This window comes from Ambystoma mexicanum, chromosome 1p (genome assembly GCF_040938575.1).
Source record: "Ambystoma mexicanum isolate Mex_15411 chromosome 1p, UKY_AmexF1_1, whole genome shotgun sequence".
NCBI classification, from domain to species: domain Eukaryota; kingdom Metazoa; phylum Chordata; class Amphibia; order Caudata; family Ambystomatidae; genus Ambystoma; species Ambystoma mexicanum.
Genome location: NC_090921.1, coordinates 662,908,381 through 662,921,592, shown reverse-complemented (window position 1 = coordinate 662,921,592; position 13,212 = coordinate 662,908,381).

Here is a 13,212-nt window from a genome sequence, read left to right as displayed (position 1 = left end):
TGAAACCATCAAGCATTTTAAGCTACCTCATCCTCTACACTACTCCTAAGTAACCAAATCAGTGTACCCTTGTAACAATATCCATTGTTGATCACGGTCGTATTCTGAAGGGTGATATCAGTTATCAATTTATTTATAAAGTATGATAGATATATATATTGTTGAATTGTCCAAATAAACCTTTTAATTTGCAAAACAAACCTACTTCTTGGCTCAGTGGGGCCAGGGGATTCTAAGAGGGGGGTGTTATACAAGGGTTGTCATCCAGAGTACTGAACTGGATATAAAAATACATCAATAAGGGTTTTCCTCAGCATCCCAGACTAGGCATTGACTTAGCTGTAGTGTTGATTGAATATCGCTCACAGAAGTGGGGGCTCGGAGCCGGGATATTCTGGGTTAGATTTACCACTTGTGCAGATTAATACAGTGTGCCAACTGACCAGATACACATATCCGGTTAGATCACCACGCTGTTTTAAACTGTGAAAGCATCCCTTAAAGGAACGCTCTAAGGAAACGGTCTGTTTTGCAAAATAAAATACAAACTTCTGTAAGTCAGGAAGGAACTCAAATTCCAGAATGACGACCTTGGTAGATATGAAAATAGCCAGAGAGCACTTCTTACATAAGCTATTTGTGAGAGGTGAGTGGACTCATCAGGACCAAACGGTCTGGTTGCAGGCAATCGCGCAACATGTCACTGAAACAGGGTCAGATACATGGGGAGATCAGGGTCCCCTACATGTGGCCCTGAGTGAACTATATATGGCCCCTAAAGCCAAAGATGAACATAATAAGATTGCCAGGATAGCGGCATATTTGTATCTATATATGGGAGCCATGCAGGACAAATGTGCTGAAGGCCAAGATCTGGCAAATAGGCAACAGATGGCGTTAGAGAAGGCCCAATCTGACCTGGTCTCTTCTGAGCAGAGGCTGCAGAGGAGCCAGGAGTCAGAAAAGGATAGTAGGCAGTATATCATTAAAATAAAAGAGGAACCACGGATATAGCCGGTCAAGTGGCACAGCGAGTAGAGGGCTCGCTTTGACATCCGTACAGAGCCTGCTAACGCAGGTTCGAATCCCGGCAGGGCCAAACTCAGCCATTCATCCTTCTGAGGTCGATAAATGAGCACCACACACTGTGGGTAATAATAAGCAGCGCTCAGATACCTGAGGGTTCGTAGCGCTATATAAGTGCCAAATTATTATTATTATTATTATTATTATTATTATTATTATTATTATACTGCAGCAGGAAAAGACAGACCAGGCTACCAGATTTCTGGCCTTGCAGAAGGAGTACCAAGAGGTTTGGACTCCCTTCTGCAGAGCCAGAAAAAGCTGGAGCAACAACTGGACTTCAACAGGGCATGCATAGAGCAGGTAGCCACCCTGCAAATTCGATTAGACAGAGAGAAAGAGGAAAGCAATAAATTGATTCTGAAAGACCTGGATACCCAGGCAGAGTTTGATCAGGAGCGCCAGAAAGCTGGTGCCTTCCAAAGGCAAAGGGACGACCTGGCGGCACAGATGCAGGCTCTTAGTCAGGAAATGGATACCTTAGGCTAGGAAGTCTGCCACTTAAAAAGGAAAATGGAAGAAAATCACCTGGCCCTCCAGGGACTGGGTGACCTCCAAAAAGAACACCAGAACTTGTTAGAGCACACCAGGAGGGTGGAGGATGCTCTGGCAAGAAAGGAGCAGGCCAATAGGGACACAGCTCAGGAGGTAACCCTCCTGCAGCAGAGACTGGCCCAGTACTCCAGGACCAATCAGGAGGCACAGAGAGAAAATGAGGCTCTCTGTCAGCACAATGATTGGCTCCAGCAACAGGTAGCCATGCAGGAGAGACTGATAGAGTCTAGTAAGGCCTTAACTGAGGAACTGAAAGCGCAGGCTCTTGCTTTGCATCAGGAAGCAGGGGCGGATAGAGATGAGGTTCGCTGGGAAAGAGAAACTCCTGAGCATAACCTCAGGAGCCCTGGTACCAGAGGCCTTCATCTCTCCCAGTCCCTGGACTCTGCCACCCCCATGTCCCCTCGCGCACATGAGCCCAGGGCCACGGGGATGGCAGATTACTATCCAGCTAGAAGTATGGGGCTCATAGGCCAGTACCTCCCAAGAATGGATGGCGGGCATCCGGGTATGGGCACCCAAGCACAGTGCAATGTAGTGGGGAACCCAAGGAGAGTATCCCCATTAAGGGCATCCTGAAAACCTCTGCCCAGTTAGGTCAGTGGGGGGGGTACCCATCAAATCCTGGCAGCAAGGAGGGATCTGAAGACTCCTCTGAGCATTACAGGACACAGGAGACCAGGTCCCCACATTCTGCCAGCCATTCCCAGTCTCGCAGAATCCGGGAAAACCTGGAAGATCAGACGGGCACCTCTGGGAGCAGTGCTTGTGAGTCAGAGGATGAATGGACTAGGGTTACCCGAACCAAAAAGGCCAATAAGGCAAAAAGGGCCTTTCTTAAGGACCCATTGAAACAAATAAAGGCAATAAGGAGTGTCATCACGCCTTATCATAAGAACGCCAAGTATTCTGTTTGGGAACACTTGGAGCTCTATGAACAAATGATGGAGACTTTCCATTTGAAGGACAGCAGTAGCTGCATCCAGTACGTCAAATGGACCTTCTCACAAGAATACTCCAGTTTCTTTGCAGGGCTGGAGGATCAAAACCATTAAAGGTGGTCCACATACAGGGCGGCCATCTTGAAACATTTTTCTGTGCACAGAAATCCTCAAGAGGCTCGCAAGGCAGCCTACAATTTGCAATGTGGGGAGGATCAGGCCTCACAAGAGTTTGTGCAAGAATTAAAGCGTGCTTTTGCGCAGACCACCAGAAGGGTGCGCATGGATAGCAGAGAATTTATCAGTACGTTTTTCCATGCCTTACCCAAATACATAATGACCCAGCTCGTGAAAGATTTTCATGAGAAAAGATCTTTAGACTGGGTAATTGAACAGGCTACCCCGATCTATGAGGTGCAGAAGCCCATCGAAAATAAAAATAATGCGTTGAAAAACCCCAAAACCAACAGTACCTCTGCTGCTGCCAAGGTGGCAGAGGTAAAGGTTGCCCCCGTTTTAGATTTGGAGATGGGGGGGCCTAAAGACCTGCCTGCACCAAATAATTTACAGCCCAGAAGGCCCTCGGGCCAGTCACAGACAGGGAGTCGAGGAGGTAGTCCCACAAATGGGGTCCCCCGCTCCCCTGACTATGTAAGTCCCCGCTACAAGGGAAACCGACCAATCCTGGGTTATGTGTGGACTCCTCCAGCCCAAGGGGGGGATCCAGCCAAGCACCTAACCCAGGGAACTTCCCTCCCAACTTCCCACAGGAGGGCAGAAATTCTCCAAATCCTGGGCAGAACTTTTTCCCCAGGTAACCACCCAATTTCCAGCCCCAAAATCATCCATCCTTCTTTCCCCAATTCCCTGAACCCAGACAACCTAATCCGGGAGAGGGGAGGCCAAGGGTGGAGGGGTACCAAAATCTTCCCAACCAGGGGTACTACCAGAGAAGGGACAGCTACCCTTCCCGGGATAAGCCCAGGGGAGAAAATAGATCCCTGTATCAGCCTGAGCGGTTTTCACAAGTTGAGCGCCAGGTCCAAAATATGGCACGGGATCTGGGTCACATACTGAGGGCTCAACAGAACCCTCAGATGAGCATGCCACCGCAGAATGCCCCAAACTCTGGACCTGGTGCTCCAGAACAATGACGGGGGCAGCAACCTGATAACCCACTGGTTCCCAGGGAGGAGGCACAAGGGGAAGGGGGCTGTAAAGCCTTGGAGGAAGCTTCCTTCCCAAGTTGTAAACAGCCCCTGGAAAACCAGGAACCGGAAACAAAATCTCCTGCCCCTGAAAGCCTGCCTCCCAAGGAGCAGAGAGGAGGTAGGAGAAACAAAGCACCCAAACAGGCCCAGTTTGTGGAGGAGGTACAGATCTTCCAATTTGAGGGAGAGGGATCCTCAGAGGATCCTGGGGAAAGGATCTTCTCCTTTAGAGATGGGGGAACTCCTCCCAAGGAAAAATGGGTCCCAAGGGACGCCAATTCAGACTGGGGAGATGTGGAGACTGAGCTACCGCCGCCCATCATCTCATCCCAGAACCCACAATACCGAAATCCCCTGGTTCAAACCCATCCTGGTGACTGCCTCCAAAAAGGGGGGGTGGCCCAGAACCGGAACCAGGGGAATCCACAATGGCTCTGATCTCCAGTTGCCAACTTTTTCTTTCAGATTCCCAAGACTCTCCACAGAATTCTGCCCAAATCTCTTCGCTAGCAATGTCCAAAACCAGAAAGTTAGCCCACCAGTTGTCCAAAAATGTGCATTATCTGTGCCCCCTTGAGGAGGAGGAGGGAAGATACTATGCCCCGGTACAAGTACAGGAGCAGGGTACAGTTTTGGCACTGGTGGACACTGGATCCCAAGCTACCCTTCTGTCTAAAAGGGCCTTTGAGGAACTAAATGCAGGAAGGGGGAGAATTACCGTATTCCTCTCACCTCTCTTCCTGGACAACTGCAGAACTTTGACGGGAAGGAAATTCCTGTCGAGGGGACTGCAGATTTGGACATCAAAATTGGGCGACACAAGGTGAAACACCCGGTCATAGTAGTGACTCCAGGGGGCACCCCTTGTTTACTAGGGAATGACCTCCTGAGAAGGTTGTCACCCCTAATAGATTGCGTAAACAAGGTCCTCTGGACCCAGACTAGCCGACCAATAAAATTAAAACAGAGTGTCAACCATGTTAGTTTAAACGGCACATGCCACATGGTTGAACAAAAATCTGACCAAGTAGAATTTCACTTCCAGAATAGCCAAATTCCAGACGTGACAGTAATAGCAGTAGGACAACAGACTGGTGGTGGGGGGTCCTCTCTATTTCTGAAAATCAACCTTCCTTCCAGTTTAAGGTGGTATTCCACACTGGAAGGAAACACCCTGAAATTCTTTACTAATCCACAATCAGAAACTCCCACTCCTATAGTCCAGAAAGATGTGAAATCAGCTCAGAGCCTGGCTGATATTCAGCAAATTGGAGAGCAGTTGTTCAGTTAAATGATGGGAAGAACTCTGTTCTCGCTCGAGTGTGTGTGAACAACAGTAAGAGCTTCATCAGCGAAGCCATGTTCCGCCAACTCCCAAAAGATCCAGCCATTCCCACATTCAAACTGCTAGACAAATGGGAAATGGACCTGGAAGCACCTAATTCCAAACATCTCCTGGCAAGCAGGTGAATGCTCAAAATCTCCATTGGCAACAAGAGCATAGTCCATAATTGTTGGGTCGTGCGAGACATCACTGCCGCATTTTACTTAGGCAGTGACATTCTCAATCGCTTTGCCATTAATTTGGACCTAATAAACTTCAAAGCTTGGTCCTGATTAGCGGATAATCCCATGGGCTTTGATGATCCAGAAAAAGCATTTAGGTCAGCTCAATTGCTACCTTATGCAGTTGAAATTCAGATCAAAGAGGAAGTCACCATCCCAGAAAGGACCCGACAATTCTCCCTGGAAGTGAAAGTTAAAAGAGGACAAAAATTGAAAAACCCTGATGCTTATATTCATCTAAATGCTTCTCTCCAACAGCAAGGGTTAGGGGTAAACCCAACACCATTAGTCAACATAGAACATGACACCATTCCAATAGAGGTGGATAACAGCGACTTAAAGAGTATTACTCTAGCGGCAGGCACCATTATTGGAATGGCGGTTGATGATCGACATTTCTCCATTGACCTAGGAAATGAACTGTTAGGACCGATCCCCAAGGACTGTTTTGACAGTGACAGTGAGGACAAGACAGGATTTTCACCCGGCATGGGGGGAACTTCCTGGTGTACACTTCTTGCCCTTATGGTAAGGAAGATGTGACTTGTGACTTCAGGAGGGATGAGGTGATTTTCCAGGTCCATGAGGGCTGCCTTTCCCACCTGAAGCCTCCAGTCCAAATCAGCACTCTAACCAGGGACTTCTCCGCCCAGCTGGAGGAGGCCGCTGAGATAGCCAAACCAGAAGTCTTTCCAGGCTTCAGGCAGATGGTGCAAGAGAGAGTCAACCTAGCTGATGCCTGTGTGACTCTGGAACAGAAGCAAAAGTTGAAACAAGTTTTCTTGGATTTTCAAGATCTCTTTGCGGTAGACTCATATGACTGTGGTCGCACCGACATCCACACCACAACAATTCCCACGGACCCTGGAATGACTCCAGTGTTTGTGAAGCAATATCGTTTGCCTCTCGCATCCATGGAGTCCCTTACTGAAATAATTAAGAACCTTGAGTCCCGGGGAATAATCCGTCCAGTCCACAGCACTTTCAATAATCCGGTGTTGGGAATATTGAAGCCAAACGGCCAGTGGAGACTCTGTGCCGACCTTAGGGAGCTCAACAAACGGGTCCATACTTCCCGATGGCCTCTGCCCTACATTGACCAAGGGCTGGCCCAGATTCAGGGGTCACAGGTATTCACTGCAATAGACCTGACCAATGGATACTGGACCGTGCCTGTCAGTAGGGAGGACCAATTCAAACTGGCTTTTACCTTTGGGGGCCAGCAGTACACATAGACCCGGACTCCCTTCGGATACCTCAACTCCGGCAATGAATTCAACATTTTCCTAAATAAGGCCATGCCCGACCTGGGTGCGAGGGGTAACCTGGCTTATGTAGATGATGTCCTCATCAAAAGTTCATCTGTGGAGGAACACATAGCGGAGATCCATTATGTTCTGACACAGTTGAGGGCCGCCGGAGCAAAACCTTCCTTTCAGAAAGCACAGTGGTGTAGAACCCGTGTTAATTTCTTGGGGAATGAGATTACTCCTCAGGGTCTCTGTCCCCAGGAAGAGAAAGTGGAAGCACTTCAGAAACTGAAGGATCCCACAACTCTGCGGGAACTAAGGAGCCTCCTTGGACTGACTAATTACAGCAGAAAGTTCATTGAGGGCTACGCAGAGATCACTAGACCCCTGATTCATCTCCTGAAGGGGGGGGTCAAGTGGGAATGGGGTCCAGAACAATCCGAGGCAGTAAGACAACTCAAAAGAAGCCTCTCACAAGCGCCTTGCCTAGCTTACCCTGTGAGAAACAAGGAGTTCTTCCTGGAGACAGGGTTCTCTAATACGTGCTTGACGGCAGTATTATACCAAAAGCATGACAAGGTCAATAAAGTAATCTCCTATGCAAGCAAAACTTTATCCTCTGTGGAGGAAAAATTCAACGATTGTGAGAAGGCACTCCTGGCAACGGTGTGGGCATTGAAGAATTACCGCCCGTTTATCCAGGGGAAACACATCATAGTGGAGACTCCACACCAGTCTCTGCAATACCTCCAAAGTGACAGAATCCGGGCCGGAAATGTGAGTAATTCCCGAATTACTCCCTGGGTTGGTCAATGCAAGGCTTTCCTGTAGAGGTCAGATATGGCCAAAACAAGAAGAGTCCCCTCGCGCAAGGTCTGGCTGACTTGCATGATTGTGCCAGAGAAAACTATCTCGAGGACGAAAGTCTAAAAATCAAGGACAACATGGAGGCATACCTTAATTCCCCACACAAAGTCTTTGAAGAAGACAAGTGTGAGGGAATGCCCACTGTCTATGTGGATGGATGCTCTTACCATGTTGACAACAACAGGGAGAAAGAACTGGTGGCCGGCGTAGGGAATGCCTGGGTGAAGGAGTTTCCAGAACCCTCCGCTGGATACAAAATTGGTCCCCGAAGTAGTCAGGTGGCAGAATTGATGGCTGTGCATCAGGCCATCCTCACCGCTGTCCAACATCAACTCCACGAACTGGTCAATCCACAGATTCGGATTATGTACGGAACGGGTTCATGGAGCACCTGGTTAATTGGAAAACCAGAGGCATGTTATGTGCTAATAACAAACCCTTGAAACATGGGAAGTTAACACAAAACATTGATGATCTGGTCACATCGAATGGGATGACCATCTACTGGAAAAAGATCAAGGGTCATTCCAAAGTAGAGGGACCAGACAAAACTAGAAATGACTTAGTTGATCAGCTGGCCAAAACCGGGGCCATCCAAGGGGATCTAATAGAGATACAGTCCCTGTTGGGGGAAATCCAGGTCACTGCTATCACTAGGTCCCAGACAAATGCTCACAATGATCTTTCAACTGCACAATGGAGTAAGGAGACCCCTGATGCTGATTTGATTACAGCTCAGAAGGGGGATCCAATAATTGGTAAGTTTTACCAACACATTGAGGACCCTGAGAACTTTCCCCTGACGGATACCGAATACATTGGGAAAGAGGACCTAAGAGTGTTGATGAAATGTCCAAAAAGGTTTCGAATCCAAGACGGTTTGTTGGTAAGGAAATCCCAAGCTGGCCATGATCAGTGGCTGTTCCCTACCTCATTCCGAAGCCTGATGTTAAGTCACGCCCATGATGCAGCCACCGCCGGTCATAGGGGGTTTCACACAACACTGGAAATCTTAAGAGAGGTTGCATACTGGCCACACATGGGACAGGACCTCGACCAATACTTGAAGGGGTGTCTTGTGTGTGCACAATTTCAGCCATCATCCCTCACACACCGTGCGCCTCTCCAAAAGAGGGGGATGACACTGCCATGGTCAGATTTGCAAATCGACTTTGTAGGCCCTGTAATCCACTCGTCTAGAGGAAACAAGTACATGTTGACCGTTACATGCTTTTTTACCAAGTGGGTGGAATGTCTCCCAGCCCCAAACTGCAAGGCAGAAACAGCAGCTGCCCTGATGATTAACCACATGTTTTCCTTTTTTGGTCTACCTCAAATGATTGAGACAGACAGGGGTAGCCACTTCACCAGTGAAGTAATGACAAAGATGTGGGAGATACTGGGGGTCAAAAGGAAGTTACATATTGCTTACAGGCCAGCTTCTTCTGGAGCAGTGGAACGCTACAACCGGACAATTGTGAGCATATTAAAAAAGTTTGTGGCAGATTCTGAGCCAAGTTGGGATATCCGACTACCTCTGGTTCTAATGGCCATCAGATCTACCCCTTCATCTGCAACCAAAATGTCACCATTTGAGTTGATGACGGGGCGCAAGATGGTGCTTCCCCAGCATTTACTCTACAGGACCCAAGAGCAGACACTGATAAATGCCTCCACAACTCATGAGTATGTGGAGAATTTAAGGAAACACCTTCAACATGCTTTTGCCTATGCTCAGCGGAATCTAGAAAGATCAGCCGAGAGCATGAAGACCCACTATGATTTAAAAACTACCCGAAAGGAATATAAGGTGGGTGATCGGGTCTATCTATACAATTTCCAAAGGAACCAGGCCAAACAGCGAAAATTCTTGCCTACATGGAAGGGACCGTTTGAAATTATAGACAAGATCTCCCCTGTTGCCTATAAGATCTGCATTCCCAAAGGCAGTTTGGCAGAGGGGGAGGATAAGTGGGTCCATATAAATCAGCTAAAGTGTTGCCATCCCAGGCACACTCTGCAACAACTGGAGGAGTCCTCTGCAATACCAGAGGGGACCGCTCCAGAGTAATTCAATTCCAACCCTAAAATATCCCACATATAGTCTCTAAAATATTATGATTTGGAAAAAAAAATGTCTTATAATTGTATCTTGTTTTTTGTTAAAATAAGAACGCAAATATTTTGACTATAAAATGTATATGCCACCGCACTATATCAATGGTGGGGAAGAAATGTCTATGAATAGGTATTGCCGCTTTCCTTTGTCATCCTAGGAGAAAGAAAACCTGGAGACTGGCCAAGGAGGACGATCTGGGGACCGGGAGCAGAGACCCAAGGGGCCCGGGTACCGCCCAATATTCCCATCAGGACCGGCGAGGAGAACCGATCGATCCAACCGGATGGAGGAAAAGATGCTGAACTGTGCCATCCACAGAATTGGAAGAAGATAATGGGGACATACCAGCGCAAGGGCTCAAAACCTCCTTTGCACCCGACTTCCCCTCGACTTGAATCAAAGCGCAGTCGGGCGGGGGGATTTGTCATGGGTTTTGACCCATGTTGAATTAATAGACTGGGTAGATGTGGGGATGAGCTGTCGCCGCCCATTATTCTATCCCAGAACAAACTAAATCAATAGACTGGGTGGATGTGGGGATGAGCTATCGCCGCCCACATTCACGCCAGAATAGGAGAACTGCGCAGTTGGCACGAGACCACTCCAAAGATACAACCTTCTTGTGGGGGGTTCCACATCACCACTCTACTATAAGGATGCCATCAAAACAATGTTAAGCAAGGGTCCTATACTATCAAGCAAAAGACCACTCTATTGAAATGCAGTAATTCAAGACAACTCAAAAATGGATGCAGTACCGACAAATTCCCCAAGGTGGCGCTAGCGGTCTAAACTCTGACAGGGAAACTGTATTTAGGAGTTGCAAGAGGGGCAGGGACTTCAAAGCTTGTTAGTTAATTGGAAATCTTAGCCACCTGCTGTTCCCAGAGGCCAAGAGGCTGGGAAACCTTAACACCTCAGAGATTCCACACCAGGAGGCAGGATATCACATGACCCTGTTGATTGATTGAGGAGAGACTTCCAGGCAGCCTGCTGGAGCCCACACAAAAGGCTCTTTCTGTTGAATGGGGTATGTTAATTTTGAGTGTTTCCTGTCAACAGCCCTCTGCCAGCAAGGAGAGACATGTGATCACTGACCCACCCAGACTTCTGGAGGCGGACCCAAACACTGGGGGAGTTGAATTGCAACAAATATATATTTTATAGAAACAGTGATAATTTATTGTAACCAAATGACAGGAATGTACAACTTTGAGAGTCTTAGTTTGAAAAATGCCCTCACGAATTGAGTCCAAACTCCAATTTGTACCATGTTCTGGGGCAAAACCCCGCTAATTATGATTATTGTAGACAATGGGTTTAAGCTAGAGACATGGAAAGTTACTGGGATATATGTGGAAGCGAAATGTACCTTTGTATAATTTTTGATGAAAAACCAATGTTGCAAAACCCACTAAAATCGAAAATAAGTTGCCATTTTTGAAGGCAAGCTCCTAGAAACGCCAGAGTCGGGACAGGGACTATCTTTAGTAATATATGATGTGTGTATGTGATGTCAAACAACTGTGTACCTGAGAAATATGTATTTGGGTCAGAAATAGATTTGTGTGCAAATTGACCAGGGGAGGATCCTCTGACCCAGAAACAGACCTCATCATGATGACAATCCATTTCCTTCCCACAATCATTGGAGAGGGGAGAATTGGGCCAATGGCAAGTAGAGAGGGGCAGGCTTAGCTAGGCCCAGGCACACACCCATTTTCAAAACACATAAAAAGAGACTGCTGGGACAGGTAGAGACATTCAATTCCATTTGCTCCGGAGCATGCTGACCGACGACTTCACATCCAGAGATCCAGACTTCAAATCCATCAATCTCCAGAGCCTGTAGCAGAAATTAACTCCAGAATTTGTAGCAGAGAGGCCTGAATCCACCAGCTGAATCCTCTTCAGCAGGCCTCAAAACCAACCAAACTATTCAACAGCCGGGCGAGATGTTTGAATTTTTGCCAAGAATTTTTGCAAGAACCTGTAGCAGTATCCAGAAAGCAGTGCTGTATCCGGAACCCGAAAGAACCACAAACCAGACCGTTGTGAGCACATCCGGTGCTTGACAGACCCAGAGAGCAGAGCTGACCCAGATAGCCGGGACTTCAGAACTAACCGCCCAGTCCAGTCCAGTTGACCAGATCCGTGACGAGGCCCATTCATTTCACAATTAGGAGTGAGTATTCACCAGAACTGTGCAGAACCCAATCTCTTAGTTAAAATAATCTAATTCAAACTATTTTAACCTAAGTAGAACTGCCTCCTAGAAATCGTGTCATCTGTCATTTTTAAAGCTGCACAACTGTCACCTGTCAATTCTGCAGCTGCAAGCGGTCACCTGTCATTTTGAGTTTTACTTTAAATCCGAAAATCTACCTTTATTAAATCGTCCGTATCTCTTGACCCGTTTGGGCTAGGAACCTATACCTTTCCCGTAATCATGAGACACACACTCGCGGCAGCTTTTTGCTTCTCTTTGCTAAAATGCGTTTGCAATCTGCTAATCATTCATAGAATATTGTTAAAGTGAGCCTGAACTAATACCAACACGCATCTCCCACTCACCCTGAATCTCTAGAGGGAATTAAAATCAGTTGGCACATTTTCCCATCCATTGCCATTACATTTAAAAAGCATTTTGGGCCTGTGTTTCAAACTCCTACCTGTTTCCTCTAATCTTGCTGGGTGGGGGACTGAATTTCGTATTGTATTTGATTGCATTCCTGAGAACTGTGTGCTCCTCTTTCGATCTCCTTCCATTTCTTACATTGAATAGGGGAGGGGGGTGAATTGCCAGAGAAAAAGTGATTATCTTATCTTTTGCTAAAATCATAACAAGTTATTTCTGTACTGCATTTTATTCCACCTTGCATTTCCTTGAAACCATCAAGCATTTTCAACTACCTCATCCTCTACACTACTCCTAAGTAACCAAATCAGTGTACCCCTGTAACATTATCCATTGTTGATCACGGTCGTATTCTGAAGGGTGATATCAGTTATCAATTTATTTATAAAGTGTGATAGATATATATATTGTTGAATTGTCCAAATAAACCTTTTAATTTGCAAAACAAACCTACTTCTTGGCTCAGTGGGCTCAGGGGATTCTAAGAGGGGGGTGTTATACAAGGGTTGTCATCCAGAGTACTGAACTGGATATAAAAATACATCAATAAGGGTTTTCCTCAGCATCCCAGACTAGGCATTGACTTAGCTGTAGTGTTGATTGAATATCGCTTACACGTCCTCACTTTCATCAGAGACCCAGCAAAATCTACACAGATGAGCATGCTCCTGTATGGTATTGTAATGCAGGTTGAACTTTCTAATCATCATCAGAATTTCCAGAGAAGACTGTGAACTTTCTGCCGAGGGACATATTGAGGAAGTGTTGACAGAAAATACACTTTTGCTGGCAGAGAAGCAACATGTCTTCTGGAGTGAAACAGATAAGAGGCATTGATTGGGAGCTTGTTTATTTTGAACACGCTCAATAAGAGACTTATTGACATTCTCATATTCAGAAAAGAGAACTGTTTCCAGAAACAAGAGACAATCTATTCGTCAGGCAAAGAAGGCCAATCGTTCCAGTATCTGTAAACCTA